Below are 14,227 nucleotides of genomic sequence, written 5' to 3'. Positions count from 1 at the left end.
TCTCTACACTTCTTTAAATTCTATTTTCTGTTACATATCCACCTGGGTTCCATTTTTTCTCTCGGGTTCCTCACATTCTCCTCCATATGTCTGGACACTTCTACAGCATATTTTGGGGGGTTGCAGATCAATCCCATGTTGTAGGGTGCCATTATGTTGGGGTCCAGTGCCAGCCTGGACCCTAAATTATTTTTCTGGACTGACCAGGGAGGTGTGGGAATAAAGACACAATTCACATGGCTTTATCGAGAGGGAGGTTCTCAGCGATCCCTCATGAAATCCTGAGTTCACATATTTTCTTCTGAGTTCCTCATTTATTCTCCAAACAGCCTTATATACCCCAACATAAGCGGAGGGGGAAATTCATTAGCATTCTGTTTCCTAGGTAACCAGGCAAATGTCTCTGGTCATGTCCACACCTTTGACCACACCTTTCTATGCCCGTTTTGTCACATCTCCCTATATTCCTGCTCTGTATGCTAGCTCTGTCACATAGGCTGAATTAACATCTCTTTTCAGGCATCCTCCAAATTGCAAAGAAGGAGCAAAACAACATCCTGACCCTTTGTTAGGGAAGTGACCACCTGCTGTTTGGCAGGTACAAACAATGGCCTGAGATTCTGGCCTCCATACCATGTAGAATATGGGCCTACACATTGGTATGGATTTTAGTCTATTAATACAAATTTAAGGTAAATTTTTATTTTATTATGCATTATTTCTACTCTTGTTTAAGGTATTATGTTTATGCAGCACATTTTAAAAATGTAATGTATAGTTAAAAATACAAATTAATAGTCATCTATAATAGTCACACTTGTAGACATATTTGTTAGGTTTTGTAGATATGCAGAGATATATCTTAGAGGGATAGGCAATCTTCAAACATTTCAAAGACCTACAGAATATGGCATTTAAAATGTTTTAAGAACTTAGACTTTTCTCAACAGTGAGACACATCTGCCCCTGGTATCATTAATTACTTCAAGAGGATGATGGGCGTGGAAAAAACTTCTTATGGAGTTTGCTTTCAATGTGACAAGGCTAGCCAGTTGGAGGAGAATGTGTTCTTGCTTGTATGCTGTATAAACTGAATATATACCTAAGTAGCCAGATACCTATGTCATTTCTAGAGTTTTGGAAGTTACTTACAATGCACTTTCTGTTTACTTAGGTAATATTATATCCTTCTGGGGTCTTTTATGGAGTTGAAGACTAGATAGTTATAATTAATAATTATATTTATATTACAATTAAATTATAATTAAAATTATAAGTATAATTTTCCTTAGTTATTGGTGTAGGAGGTTCTTCTGTCTATGAGTTGCTTTCATTGGTTAGCAAAGGAACTGCTTTGGGCCTATAGCAGAGCTGTAGGGGAACAGAGCTGGGTGGGGAAAACTAAGTGGCATGCTGGGAGAAAGGAGGCAGAGTCAGAGAGACACCATGGAGTTGCCACCAAAATCAGACATGCAGGAACTTTGCTGGTAGGCCACAACCTCTTAGTGATATACAGATTAATAGAAACAAGATAAATTATGATGTAAGAGTTAGCCAATAAGAAACTAACGCTAATGGGCCAAGTAGTGATTTCATTAATACAGTTTCTGTGTGGTTATTTCGGGCTAAGCTAGCTAGGCGGCCAGGATGAACAAGTGGGTGCTCCTCCTACAAGTTATGATTAAAATTAATTAAATATGAAACTTTAGACTCACAAATATAGAATAGATGATAGGCTATTTTCTTTAATTTTGTCAAATACACTAATTTTTTTGTTTGTTTTTTGAGGGTTTCTCTTTGTAACAGTCCTGGCAGTTCTGGAACTTGCTTTATAGACCAGACCGGTCTTGAACTCACAGTGATTCACCTGCCTCTGCCTCCCAAATGCTGGTATTAAAGGTGTGTACGACCACTGTCCAATTTAGACTAAATATTATAATTGCAGTTGTTGCTTGCTAGCTGTTTTGCTATATGTAATCTTTCAATGTTAAAGTTAAAACTTTCCTTTTTAATTAGATAGAAAAGGGGAGATAATGTGGGATGCATTTCTGTATGCTGTGAACGTTTATTGTCATTGGTTAATAAAAAGCTGATTTGGACAATAGCCAGGTACAATAGAACCAGGTGGGAAATCCAAGCAAAGATAAAGGGAAAAGGAAGGTGGAGTCTGGGAGATGCCAGCTGCCTCCAGGGAAGCAAAGTGTGGGGTAATGCCACAGCCATGTGGCAACACATAGATTAATAGAATGGCTTAATTTAAGATGTAAGAGGTTTTTTGTTGTTGTTGTCTTGTTTTGTTTTTTTTGGTTTATTTTATTTTATTTTGGTTTTTTTGAGACAGGGTTTCTCTGTAGCTTTGGAGCCTGTCCTGGAACTAGCTCTTGTAGACCTCTTGTAGCTCTTGAGGCTGGTCTCAAACTCACAGAGATATGCCTGCCTCTGCCTCCCGAGTGCTGGGATTAAAGGCATGCACCACCACCACCCAGCTGTAAGAGTTAATTAATAATAAGCCTGAGATAATAGGACAAACAGTTTGTAAATATTATTAAGTCTCAGAGTGGTTATTAGTGAACCAGCAGGCAGGAGAGAAACCTTCATTTACAAAGCACAGCTAGGGGAATTTCAGTGACAGTTAGGTCATCTTGAACATAATTAGTTAAGCAAGCAGCAGTTACCTATTATACTTTTAATCTGCTAGGGTTTTATCTTTGGACATCCTTGCGTAAGTTTCAAGGGGGTTGCAGGAACTGTCCTTGAGACAATGTAAGGCTGACTCAGGTTTTATTTTTGTACTCTCCCTTGTCCCTGAATGCAAGGGTGGTTGTTGATGAATGGCCCTTTGTTGGGAGAGACACCTGTCTGCTCTTCTCAGAGAACTGAAACCGAAATTCAGTTGTAAAAGTAGGAAAGTTTAAACCTTTCAGTTCATGGCCATTCTCTGAGAATCGCATGTATGGACCTGTCCGGTGTCCACTGTCCTATCCAGTGTCCATTGTCTTGGCTAGTACTGAATTAAACCTGATTCAAAATTGGCTCAAAAACTGTGGTAGTGGTCTTATTCTCACCTGGTGGGATTAACACTGCCTCAACCCCTCAAGTGCTGTGATAAGAATCAATCAAGGCCTTATCATGATATATGATTTGCAAAAATCTTTCCCATCTTGTAGGTTGACATTTCATTATTAATAGAGCCATTTGATATACACAAGTTTTTAATTTTAATGAACCCAACTTATCTTTTTTCCTTTTATTGCTTGTGCTTTCCTTATTAGATTGCTAAATCCGATGTTATGTTTTTCCTCTGTGGTCTCTTCTAACTGTTCTGTAATGTCAACTCTTTTTTTGTTTTGTTTTTGGTTTTTGGTTTTTCTTTCAAGACAGTGTTTAACTTTGAAAATATTTCTTTCTTGGTTTTGAACTTGGAATAGTCCTCTGATCTCAGCCTCTGGACTCCTGAGAAGATAAAATAGAGGCACTTGCTCAGGTCCTGAAGTTTCTGTGTTGATGTTTAAGGTGCAGTGTCTGGATGGTGTACTGATGATTGGTTGTTGAAGTCACCTTCAATTCCTGTACCTAAATAGATTTTCCCCCTTTATGTATATCAATATTTGTTCTAGGAGGTTAGGTGTTCCAATATTTGATGTGAATGTATTTACAGTTGCTATATATTTTCTCTTACATTGTCGATAGTAGCATTGTTGCTTGTGACAGATTTCATGCAACTGGCCTGGAACTCAGGATTCAACTGATGACCATCTTGAATTCTCAGTCCTCCTGTCTTTGTTTACCAAGTACTGGGATTGCATGCAAGTGCCACTATTCCCAGCACAGATATTACTATTGTTGTTGTTATTTTTAATTTGTTTATTTACTTATTTATTTGTTTCGTCAAGATAGGGTTTCCCTATGTAGCTAGCCCTGGCTGTCCTTGAACTCACTTTGTAGATCAGGTTGGCCTTGAACTCACAGAAATCTGCCTGCCTCTGCCTCCCTAGTGCTGGGATTAAAGAAAGGAGTCATCATGCTTTGCTAGAAAAAAGAGTTGGGTCCTCCAGACCTCGAGTTATAGATAGTAGTGAGCCACCCAATGTGGGTGCTAGGATCTGAACTCCTCTAGAGAAACAGCAAGAGCTCTTAACCACTGAGCCACCTCGACAGCCTTCCTCTTAGTTTTAAAGGATATCTCTTTGCTGCATATAGAAATTTGGATGACAGCTGATTTGTTTGGGGGCTTGAAATATATCAGTTCCTGCTTTCCTTGTATGTAGTGCTTTGTAAGTAACTTCAGACTTCTCTTACATCTCAGCATTCTTTCTTTGTCCTATGCCTTTGGCATGTTAGCTATAATATGATGCTTAGAGGGTCTTCTCTGGTCATAGCGCCAAGAATGACTTTGCTCGTTATTCTACTGCTTCCATCTCCCAAGTGCTGGGATTACAGCATGCACTGCCACGTCCAGTTTCCCTTTGGAGCGACTGTCCTCCCAGATTTGGATGTACATTTCTTCCTCGAGATTTGAAATCTTTGAGGTTATAGAGATGACTCGGTGGTTAAGAGCATATGCTGTTCCTGCTGAGTACTGAGTTTGAATCCTAGCACCCGTGTCAGATGACTCACAACCACCTGTAAATCCAACACCTTCCTCTAGCTTCTACATACACTGTAACACACAAGGTATATAATATCCCAGACATAAATTTGCAAATAAAAATCATTTTTTTTTTTGGTTTTTCGAAGCAGGATTTCTCTGTAGCTTTGGAGCCTGTCCTGGAACTTGTATACCAGGCTGGCCTCGAACTCATAAAGATCTGCCTGCCTCTGCCTCCTGAGTGTTGCTGGGATTAAAGGCATGTGCCACCATTGTCCGGCTATAAACCTGCGAATAAAAATTATTTTTAATAAAAGAAAATTTGTACATATTAAACAACAAAATGTTGTTAGAAACTACTTAAAACCTTTCATCATTCCTTATCAAAGCTACAAGATAATTTGCACACCAATAGACTGATTGCAAACTTTGGGAATTTTCATTAAGGAAAGATGGGCTTACTGTAATTTGAACTTTTTTGGAGGTGGGATTTTGAAACAAGGTTTCTCTGTGTAGTTTTAGAGCCTGACCTGGAATTCTCTTTGTAGACCAGGCTGGCCTCAAAGTCAGAGAGATCCGCCTGCCTCTGCCTCCCAAGAGTGCTAGGATTAAAGGCATGTGCCACCACCGCCCACAGCCTAATGACCTGAGTTTGAACCCTAGCACCCACATGGCAAAAAAAGAGAGAACCCACTCTCACAAGTTCACAGTCCTTTAGACCCCACTTGTGTACATCTCCAATAAATAACTTTTAAAGTCATTGACAACATTATTTGGTTTGAAGAGTCACCCCACACCTCTCCCCTGGGAGTTGCCTTGGTCTGGACTTCACCTCTGGGAAAGCCCACCAAGCAGTGACTCCTCCCCAGGGAGGGCCAAGAAAGCCCACCAAGCAGTAACCCCTCCCCAGGGAGAGTCAGGACCACTCCACAGGCTATTTAGGCTACTGCCCAGAAAAGAAACACATGTTTCCAGGTTTTGCATAGTCTCTCCTTCTCTCTCCCCTTAGCCATGTTCCTGGGCCATCCACGCTGCATTAAACGTGGGCATTTTTCATTTGGTCTAATCTGGTCTAATTGGAATTATTTGCATCTGCGGAGAGGCTCATCTTAGGAAATATACCTAACAAACACTATTTCTGTTTTATTATGTATTACTACTATGTGAATATGTGTAATGTGGAGGGCACGTACATGTGGTAGTCAGATGCTGACGATTGAAGTCTGCGTTGTCTACTTTTACGTTTGTTCTGGGGATGAAGTAAGTCGTAAGGCTTGCATGGCAAGCACTTTAACCATGAAGCCATCTTGCTTGGCTCTTCTTTTACTTTCTAAAGTCTACTTCTGAAAATTCAACTGGTACTTCTACTCTTTTGACTCAGGTTCAACCATGGTCACCTTAGGGAATACTCTTGCTTATTTTTTAATCAGAACCACAAATAGTATGACACATGTTTCCATTTTCTTCTTCTTTGTATTTTATGAGAGAAAGAGAGAGAGAGAGAGAGGGAGAGAGAGAGGGAGCGAGAGGGGACTGGCAGTAGTCCTGTGAAGCCTTTTATGTCCTGATTGAGATTTAAAAGCACAATGGGGGAAAGCAGTGAAAATGCAAAAGAATACCATAGAGCAAGTTCCAGGACAAGTTCTAAAGCTACACAGAGAAACCCTGTCTTGAAAAACAAAATCAAAACAAAAAGAAAGAAAGAGAGAAAAAGAAAGAAAGAAAAGAAATAATCTTACCTTGGAGCCCTGACTGGTCTAGTACTTACTATGTAAACTAGGTTGGTCTCAAACTTGTGACAATCTCCCTACCTCATTCAGGCACGTGATATGCTCAGTTTTTGAGCCTTTTCAACTCTTTTTGTTTTTCAAGACAGGATTTCTCTGTGTACCAGCCTACCTCTCTGGATCTAGCTCTTGCAGATCATACTGGTCTCAAACTCACAGAGATCCATCTGCCTCTGCCTCCTGAGTGCTGTGATTAAAGGCGTATACCACCACTGCCTGGTTTGAACCGCCTTTAGACATCAGAACACATTTTCAATTTTCAGAAAGATAATCCAAATGGAAATTTATGTGTATTACACAGTGATTAAAAACTTCAGGTGCAAATGACTGACACTCAGAGCTTTTCTGAAGAGTTGACAAGGCCAAGAGTATCAAAGAGTTTCAGAAGTCAAGCTGTTGAGTAAGAATGGAAAATAGAGAATATGTCAAATTTGTGTTACCTTTTTTGGGAGTATCTGCGGCATATCTAAATTCCCAAAGATAGTTTGGGAAAGCACACTTGAATTTTGACAACCTAATTTGTTCTGAAAATAGCCATATCTGATATGTAGAGATGTGAAAGTCCAGAAGGGAGATGCAGTTGAGATGAGAATTTTTATACTATTAATTTCATGAGAAAAAACAAAATAAAACTAAAAAAAAATTATTCCCATTTACCCAATATCTTCATCTCTTACCCATTCACTTCTTGAGGGGAGAAGAGACAAGGGAATGTAGTGAGAAAGACAACAATACAACTCTTAGGAAAGTGATGGAGTACGTGTTTACGATCTCCAAATTCAGGGAGAAAATCCGGTAACCTTAACCTGCGCTGGAGTGTCAGTGATTAAGAAAAAAAAAAAAAGCCCCCATCCTCAGCCAGTCTCCTGACCCCCGACTCTGCTACTCTTCTAGATAATTCTGTAGACAGTTTTGGCCAACAGAAAATCCGAGATGAGAAGGTGAGTAGGGATGAAAGGCGAAAGAACAATTATTACATGGCTTGCATCAATTTAAGGGAGAATAACTGCTATTGGAGGCGACAATCGTGGTAGCATTGACTCTCGACAGCAATGAGCTTATCGCCAATGTATTCTTAGATCCGCCTCATCTTATTCCCGGTACGTTTTGACATTATCCCAAAACTGAGGAAAGTAGGCGCTCAGGTTCAATTGTACTGATTAGTGTGTGTATTTGGTGGGTAATGAATGCAAATCCATTCAGTTGAACCCAGCACTTCCAGGCAGGTTCTGGCCTGGGATTTTTCTGCATCTAACTTATTCCTGAACAGGTCCTCTGTAGCAAATGCACCTTATTCAGGCACCTTGTTCAGGCAAGAAGGGCTGTTTTGTATCCCTTCGCCGCAGGGAAAGAACAGGGCTCACAGCGGAACTTTGCTGCGGGTGGCTCATGTTCCTGTCCGGGTAGCTGGGTGAGAGGGACGGGAGGGGAAGCTTTCTGGTGCGGACCGCGAGCGGAGACTGAGAGCGCCGCCGCCGGAGAAGACCGACCCTCGGCCAGAGCCAGCCCGTGGCGCCCGGGCCTGGCTGGCTGCTTCCCGCCTCAGCCGCAGCTCCGGCTCCCGCCGCCGCAGACACCGTCCAGGAGAGCGCGGCGGAACGCGAGGTCCTTCGGCCCAGCCCGGTCCGGTGCGGCCCGGATCCGTGGCACGGGAGGTGAGAGTCCCTACGGTCCGCTTACTCCCTGCCGGGGCCGCTGGGGACCCGCAACAATGGGGACGCGGCTAGGGTCCCCGGCGTGCAGAAGCCTGAGGCAACCAGCTACTTCTGGCGGCTTGGGCCTTGGGGGAGCTGAGTCCGACCTGGGAAACTCCAGTGACTGGAGGCTGGCGGGGGTCTTGGCATCCACCCGGGGCTTCAGTGACTTGATATTTGGGGATTTCGTAGTCAGTGAAGGGAGTCGTATTTACCGGGACTTAACTACAGTTGCTGTGCGCTTTTGATGCTTGATACCGGCTCCCTAGAAGCTGACCATATCGTGGCGTGGTTTGAGGAGAGTGGTTGCAATTCGAATTTTAGGGGCCTCTGTGCTTGGTCCCTAAAGCACATAGGGGCGCGTCTCCTTCATACCCCCTCGGGAGGTCTGGGAATTTATTAGACTGGGCTTGGAGAGTTTTTCTTCTCTGAGGTAATTGGTGACTAGTTCCTGGAAAGGCTGGAGCTTAGTTGGGCACAAAAGAGTTGAGCAAAGAGCTGGATGGGGTTCTTCGCGACTCAGATGTACCCGATTTAAAAGTGGTTCTCTGATAGGAAACTTGTCATAGGAGTAGTGTTGGCTGCCTTGGGTTAGGATGAGGCCGATGTGAGCTGGGGAGGGAAGAATATGGCTGGCAACTGCTGGGGTCGAGGACTTGGCTTTATGTGGGTCATGGTGGCGATCTGGGTGTAGAACAAGAGCACTTTGCAGAGTGGGCTTTCTGATAGAGAGGATGACCTCTTACTGCGGGGGAGTGGGTGACTCAGATCTGTTAGAATACTGCTCTCGCAGGCGGATGTGGCTGACTGTATTGGTGCCTGGACTTTGAGGCTAGAGTGGGTGTTTGGGGGGTGGGGGTTAATGAATTTGTTCCAGAGGAGAGGACAGTGTGGACCTTTCCTTCTTACTCCAAAGTCAAAGTGGTGGCTGTCGCTGGCAGTCATTTAAGTAAGGAATTTCTTAGTGGTATTTGAGTCCAAAGCTTTCTCTTGTTCATTTTTTCCCCCTTTCCCCTCTTTTTTGAATTGTGACTCATACTTTGTTTTTAGCACTGTGGCTATTGTTTGTAATAATAGAGAAACTTAAACCCAATAATAATATTGTAAGTCTTAGAGCTTTCAGTACAATTCTTATAAATCCAAGCTAATTTAAAAGACTTCACTGATTTATTTTCCATTATTTAGTATATGTAACTATAGAGAAGGATGTGAAAAAGTCTTATCGTTTCTGCTGTTCAAAGCTCTTTAGAAATGTCATTATCTCTTACTGCCATGAAGTGATTACATTCAATCTGTTAAAATTTTTTTCAATCTGTTAAATTTTTGTCATCACCATTTCAGCATCCTTGCTAACTTTCGCAGGACATTATCTTCACTAAAATGTTGTCTGTCTTCTATGCTTTTGATCTGTGCATTGTTTCCATGTCTATGTCAGTGGGTAAACCCCAGCTGACTCTTTCAGCTGTGCACTAGAACTTTGTATGTACTCCTCAGGTAAAAGTTGGTGTGTTGTCTATATATTTTAAAGGGAAAGCTATATGAACAAAGCCATGTCAGAATCAACGTGCCTTCTCAATTTATCTAGAGTGTATAGGATGTATTGCCTATTTGCAGGCTAGTATTGTCAAGTGAAAAGTGAAGTAGTTGTGTACCTATACTGATAGTTCTAATTCTAGGGACTTTTTTTTATTTAATAATAATAATTTTTTTTTTTTTTTGGCCTGGCAGTGGTGGTGCATGCCTTTAATCCCAGCACTGGGAAGCAGAGGCAGGCAGATCTTGTGAGTTCAAGGCCAGAATTAGTTGTAGGCACCAAAGCTACACAGAGAAACCTTGTCTTGAATCCCTCCACCAAAAACAGAAAACAAACAAGCAAAAAAACCACTTAAGTAATTTCTTAGTTTTTTCCTAATAATTTTTGTTGAATAATTTCTGTTGCTCCATTGTGGTAGCACATGCCTTTAACCACAGCACTTGGAAAGCTGAGGCCGGCAGATCTCTGAGTTTGAGGGCAGCTTGATTTACAGAGTGAGTTCCAGAACAACTAGGCTACACAGAGAAATCCTGTCTTGGAAAAAGAAAAAAAAGAAAAATTTCAGTTAAAAAGGTTTTTTTTTTTCTCTCTCTGCTCCCCTTCTTGTCTCTCCCCTCCCCCCTTCAGTTCTCCCCCAAGGTCCCCATGCTCCCAATTTACTAAGGAGTAAAGCTCAATAAATATCAATTAAAAAAATGAAAAGAAAAAGTTCTCTCTCTCTCTCTCTCTCTCTCTCTCTCTCTCTCTCTCTCCTCTCTTTCTCTCTCTCATCTGGGTTTTGCTGTGTAGCCCTGGCTGTTCTGGAACTTGTTCTGTAGACCAGGCTGGCCTTGAACTCAGAGAATCTAAAATTTTTTTTTCTCTCTTTTTTTCTTGCCTCTGCCTCCTGAGTGCTGGGATTAAAGTTGCGTACCACCACTGTCTGGCAAGTTTTTTCTTTTTTAATAAATATTTGTTACTATTATTATGTTTTATGTATATGTGCGTATGCTCTTGTATGTATGTGAGGGTGTCTGTGGAGGTTAAGAGGTGTTAGTCTTCCAGGAGCTAGAGTTACAGGCAATTGTGAATTGTGATGTGGATGTCAGGAATCAAACTCAGGTACTCTGCAAGAGCAATACTCTTAACTCCTGAGCTATCTTTCCAACCTGGAATTCTTTTGTTGTTGTTGTTTTTGGTTTTGTTTTGTTTTGAATAAGATTTCTCTGTGTAGCCCCGCTGTCCTGTAACACTCTGTAGACCAGGCTGGCCTTTGCCTCCCAGGTGCTGGGATTAATGGTGTTTGCCACCACTGCCTGACCCAGAATTCCTTTAAAAATTCTTTTTGAGACAACGTCTCACTATGTAACTGGCTTGGAATTCATTATGTATATCAAGGTAATCTCAAATTCATAAAAGTCCACCTGCCTCTGCCTCCATGTGCTGGGATTAAAGGCATGTGCTGTGCCGCCATGCCCAGCAATGGGTTGTTTTTGAGACAGAATCTCAAACTCTAGCTCAGCCTTAGAATTCACTGTGTAGCCCAGACTTCAGCCCGACCTTGAACTCAGGCAGTCCTCAACCTCCCACTGTTGTGTTGATAGGTTCATACTCTGCAAGTTTAATGTATAAACTATGATTTGCTTCCCTATGCCAGTTAATTGTGTTAGACAGCTCTTAAAGTGATATCTTTTGACATTCTGATAGTGCTAGTTTATAGTTACGAAGTAGCTGTACATGTATGAAGAAGTGACTCAGGTATAGCAAAGGTTTTATTAAGTAGAACAGTTAAGTCTTCCTAGTTCCCCCAGATAGAGTATTCTGTAGACCAGGCTGGCCTTGAACTCAGAGATCTGCCTGTCTCTGCCTCCCAACTGCTGTGATTAAAGTTGTGTACCACTACGGTCTGGCTTAAGTTTTTTTAGTACATTGATTTTGAGTAATAATAATTGCTTGTCTTCATGCAAAAAGATTAGCATATGTTCATACTGCTACGGGATCATGCTATTTTATTTAAATATACCTGTTAAATTAAGTACTTCTGTGGGGAAAAAAATACAGGGTAAAATATTTTGTTTCTGTGTGCTTGAGCGAGCAATGATTTACAAATAATATAATATATATGTCTAGATTTTTGAAGAAATCATCACACTTTCCTTTATACTGTGGTTTTGGGAGAATTAAGACTTTGCTTATTCTCTATATTAATGGCTTGGAGTGCTGTCCCCTGGAATAACAGAAATAAGATGGAGGTAAGGCCCCATCTCTTAATTTTTCTTGTATAAAGTATAGAGTAAACCCAAGTTTTTCCTTAGCTAACATTCATCCTACTAAAGATTCTTTCTTTTCTCTTTTCTGTTTTTGTGTCTTGTTGAAAAATAAAGGCCAGACAGTGGTGGTGCACGCCTTTAATCCCAGCACTTGGGAGGCAGAGGCAGGCATATCTCTGTGAGGTGGAGGCCAGTCTAGTCTACTAGAGCTAGTTCCAGGACAGGCTCCAAAGCTAAAGAGAAACCTTGTCTTGAAAAACCAAAAATAAAAAAGAAAAGAAAAATAAATTTAAAATCAAGAGACTTAGATTATAAACTATTTTAGATAGCACTGAGATTTTCTTTTTGTCTGGGCTTACTTGGTCAAAGAAAGTGAAAGTGGTTCATACATTGCTTTGAAGGCAAGGTGAATACTTGAAGTATTTTTGACTACTTGAGTGACTCAACTTCACTTAAGTTTAGAGATATTTCTTTCTTTTTGTTGCTTTTGAGACAGGGTCCAATGTAACCGAAGACTGCCTGTAACTCTGGATGCTTCTGTCTCCACAAGTGCTGGAATATGAGGCATGTGCCACATGTAGACTTTTCAATTTCTTTAGATTGCTTATTACAGTGGGAAGAACATAGTCTTTAGAGTCATTTTCCTTTGTTGCTTTTGTTGTTTTGAGATGGGATATCTTATAGCCCAGCTTGGCCAGACTAAGCTCAAACTCTTATGTAGTTAATATGACCTTATACTTCTGATCTTCCTACCTTCTCCTCCTGAATGTTAAGATTTTAAGTGTGCACCATACCTGGTTTATGTTGTACTGGGGACCAAACCCAGGGCATTGTATATGGCAAGCAGTACACTACAAAACCAGGTTGTGCTCCCTGTAGAATCATTTCTTTACTGTTTATTAACAAACAAAATCCGTGCACAAATATTAAAGAATAGGGAACCTGAACTGGGCCACAAGCTACTGCTCATACACCTCTTCAACCCTCACTCCCCAGCACCCCCACCTCCCCTTGCTGCTCAATCCTGACTCAGAAAGGGCTGCTATGTCCTAGGTTCATCTATCACCAATGAAAACCCTGAATCTTAGACCAAAACGCTCCTCTCAATTGGTTAGTGGACTGGTGACAGAATTCCTGTAACATTTCCCCTCCTCCTTTTTTATTTTTATTTTTTTTTTTGATTTTTCAAGACAGGGTTTCTTTGTAGCTTTGGAGCCTGTCCTGGAACTAGCTCTTGTAGACCAGGTTGGCGTCGACCTCACAGAGATATGCCTGCCTCTGCCTCCCAAGTGCTGGGATTAAAGGCGTGTGCCACCACCTGGCCCTTTTTTGTCTCTTAAGAAGGAAAGGTTTTAACTCTAACATTGTAAAGCTGTATATGATAAGAATTATTATTGTTTTGTCCAAGCAGAAAGGAAAGGTGATAACTTAACAAAAATGAAACCACAACAAGAACAATTATCAAGTAAGAAATATATTCTCAATGTCCAATCCATAAGTAATTGGCAACTTTATAGAGCTAGTCCATTAGTTGTCCTCTCCTGAAGAGGTCAAAGTTTTGTGCCTAATATGATTTTTGCCAATATTCGGGAGAATTGTAATTGTAACTGTCTCATCTTCAACCTCATCAAAGACCTGAGAAGAAAGGAAATAATATTACTTGAGTATGCAGGAAGTGCAAGCAAGCGACTTCCAAAAAGATGTGAGAAATGACAGAAATAACTGACTGCCTGGACAGTCACCCAGTGTTCCTCTGAAGCATTGGGGCATCCATACTTGGCCTACAAGCCTAGAATATCTGATAGATTTTTATTTTTTTCAGAAGCAGGATTTTGAAGGACTGTCCTACCCTGCCTTGGCAAAGTTCAACAGTTGCCTTTCTTTGTGTCCTGCTTATCCAGTTTGGGCAACATGCTGTCAGCTGTTGAAGCAAGAGCAGTTTCTTTCCCTAATGGCTAGCTTATGCCACAAAGAAAAAAAACTTTATATGGAGTTTCTTTGATGCCCATCATCCTCTTTAGAAGTAGATTAGTGCTGTCAAGAGCAGACACATCTTATGTTGAGAAAAGTCTAAGTTATTAAAACATTTTAAATTCCATATTCTGTAGATCTTTAAGTATTTGAAGATTATCTACCTAAAATATATCTCTGTATACCTAGAAAATCTAATTAACATGACTATAAGTTTGATAGATACGGGTGACGACTATTAACTGGTATTTCTTTATTATCCAGAATAGCTTTTAAGGACTAAAAGTTCACATTGCATAAGTAGACAAGCTATATAGGTATGAGATGTATAGGTAATACCTGACGCAAAAATAGAAACAAATGTACAGTATAAGGATAATAACCTTAAATTTGTATAAATATAC

At 40.9% G+C, this 14,227-nt stretch overlaps 1 protein-coding gene across 2 annotated transcripts in view; it reads left to right on the top strand.

Moving 5' to 3' along the window:
- Positions 1–7,834: 7,834 nt before the first annotated feature.
- The window catches only part of Rad54l2 (RAD54 like 2), a 92,626-nt gene continuing 86,233 nt past the window's right edge, over positions 7,835–14,227 (top strand). For both annotated transcript variants that reach the window (XM_087905517.1, XM_048417591.3), the window contains exon 1: positions 7,835–8,030. The gene's annotated coding sequence lies outside the window, so the exon portion shown is untranslated. The remainder of the gene's footprint in view (positions 8,031–14,227) is intronic.

The sequence above is a fragment of the Myodes glareolus genome, chromosome 4 (genome assembly GCF_982192425.1).
Source record: "Myodes glareolus chromosome 4, mMyoGla1.1, whole genome shotgun sequence".
NCBI lineage: Eukaryota > Metazoa > Chordata > Mammalia > Rodentia > Cricetidae > Myodes > Myodes glareolus.
The sequence above is the reverse complement of the archived record's forward strand: the minus strand, read 5'-3'. Positions and strand labels throughout refer to the sequence as shown.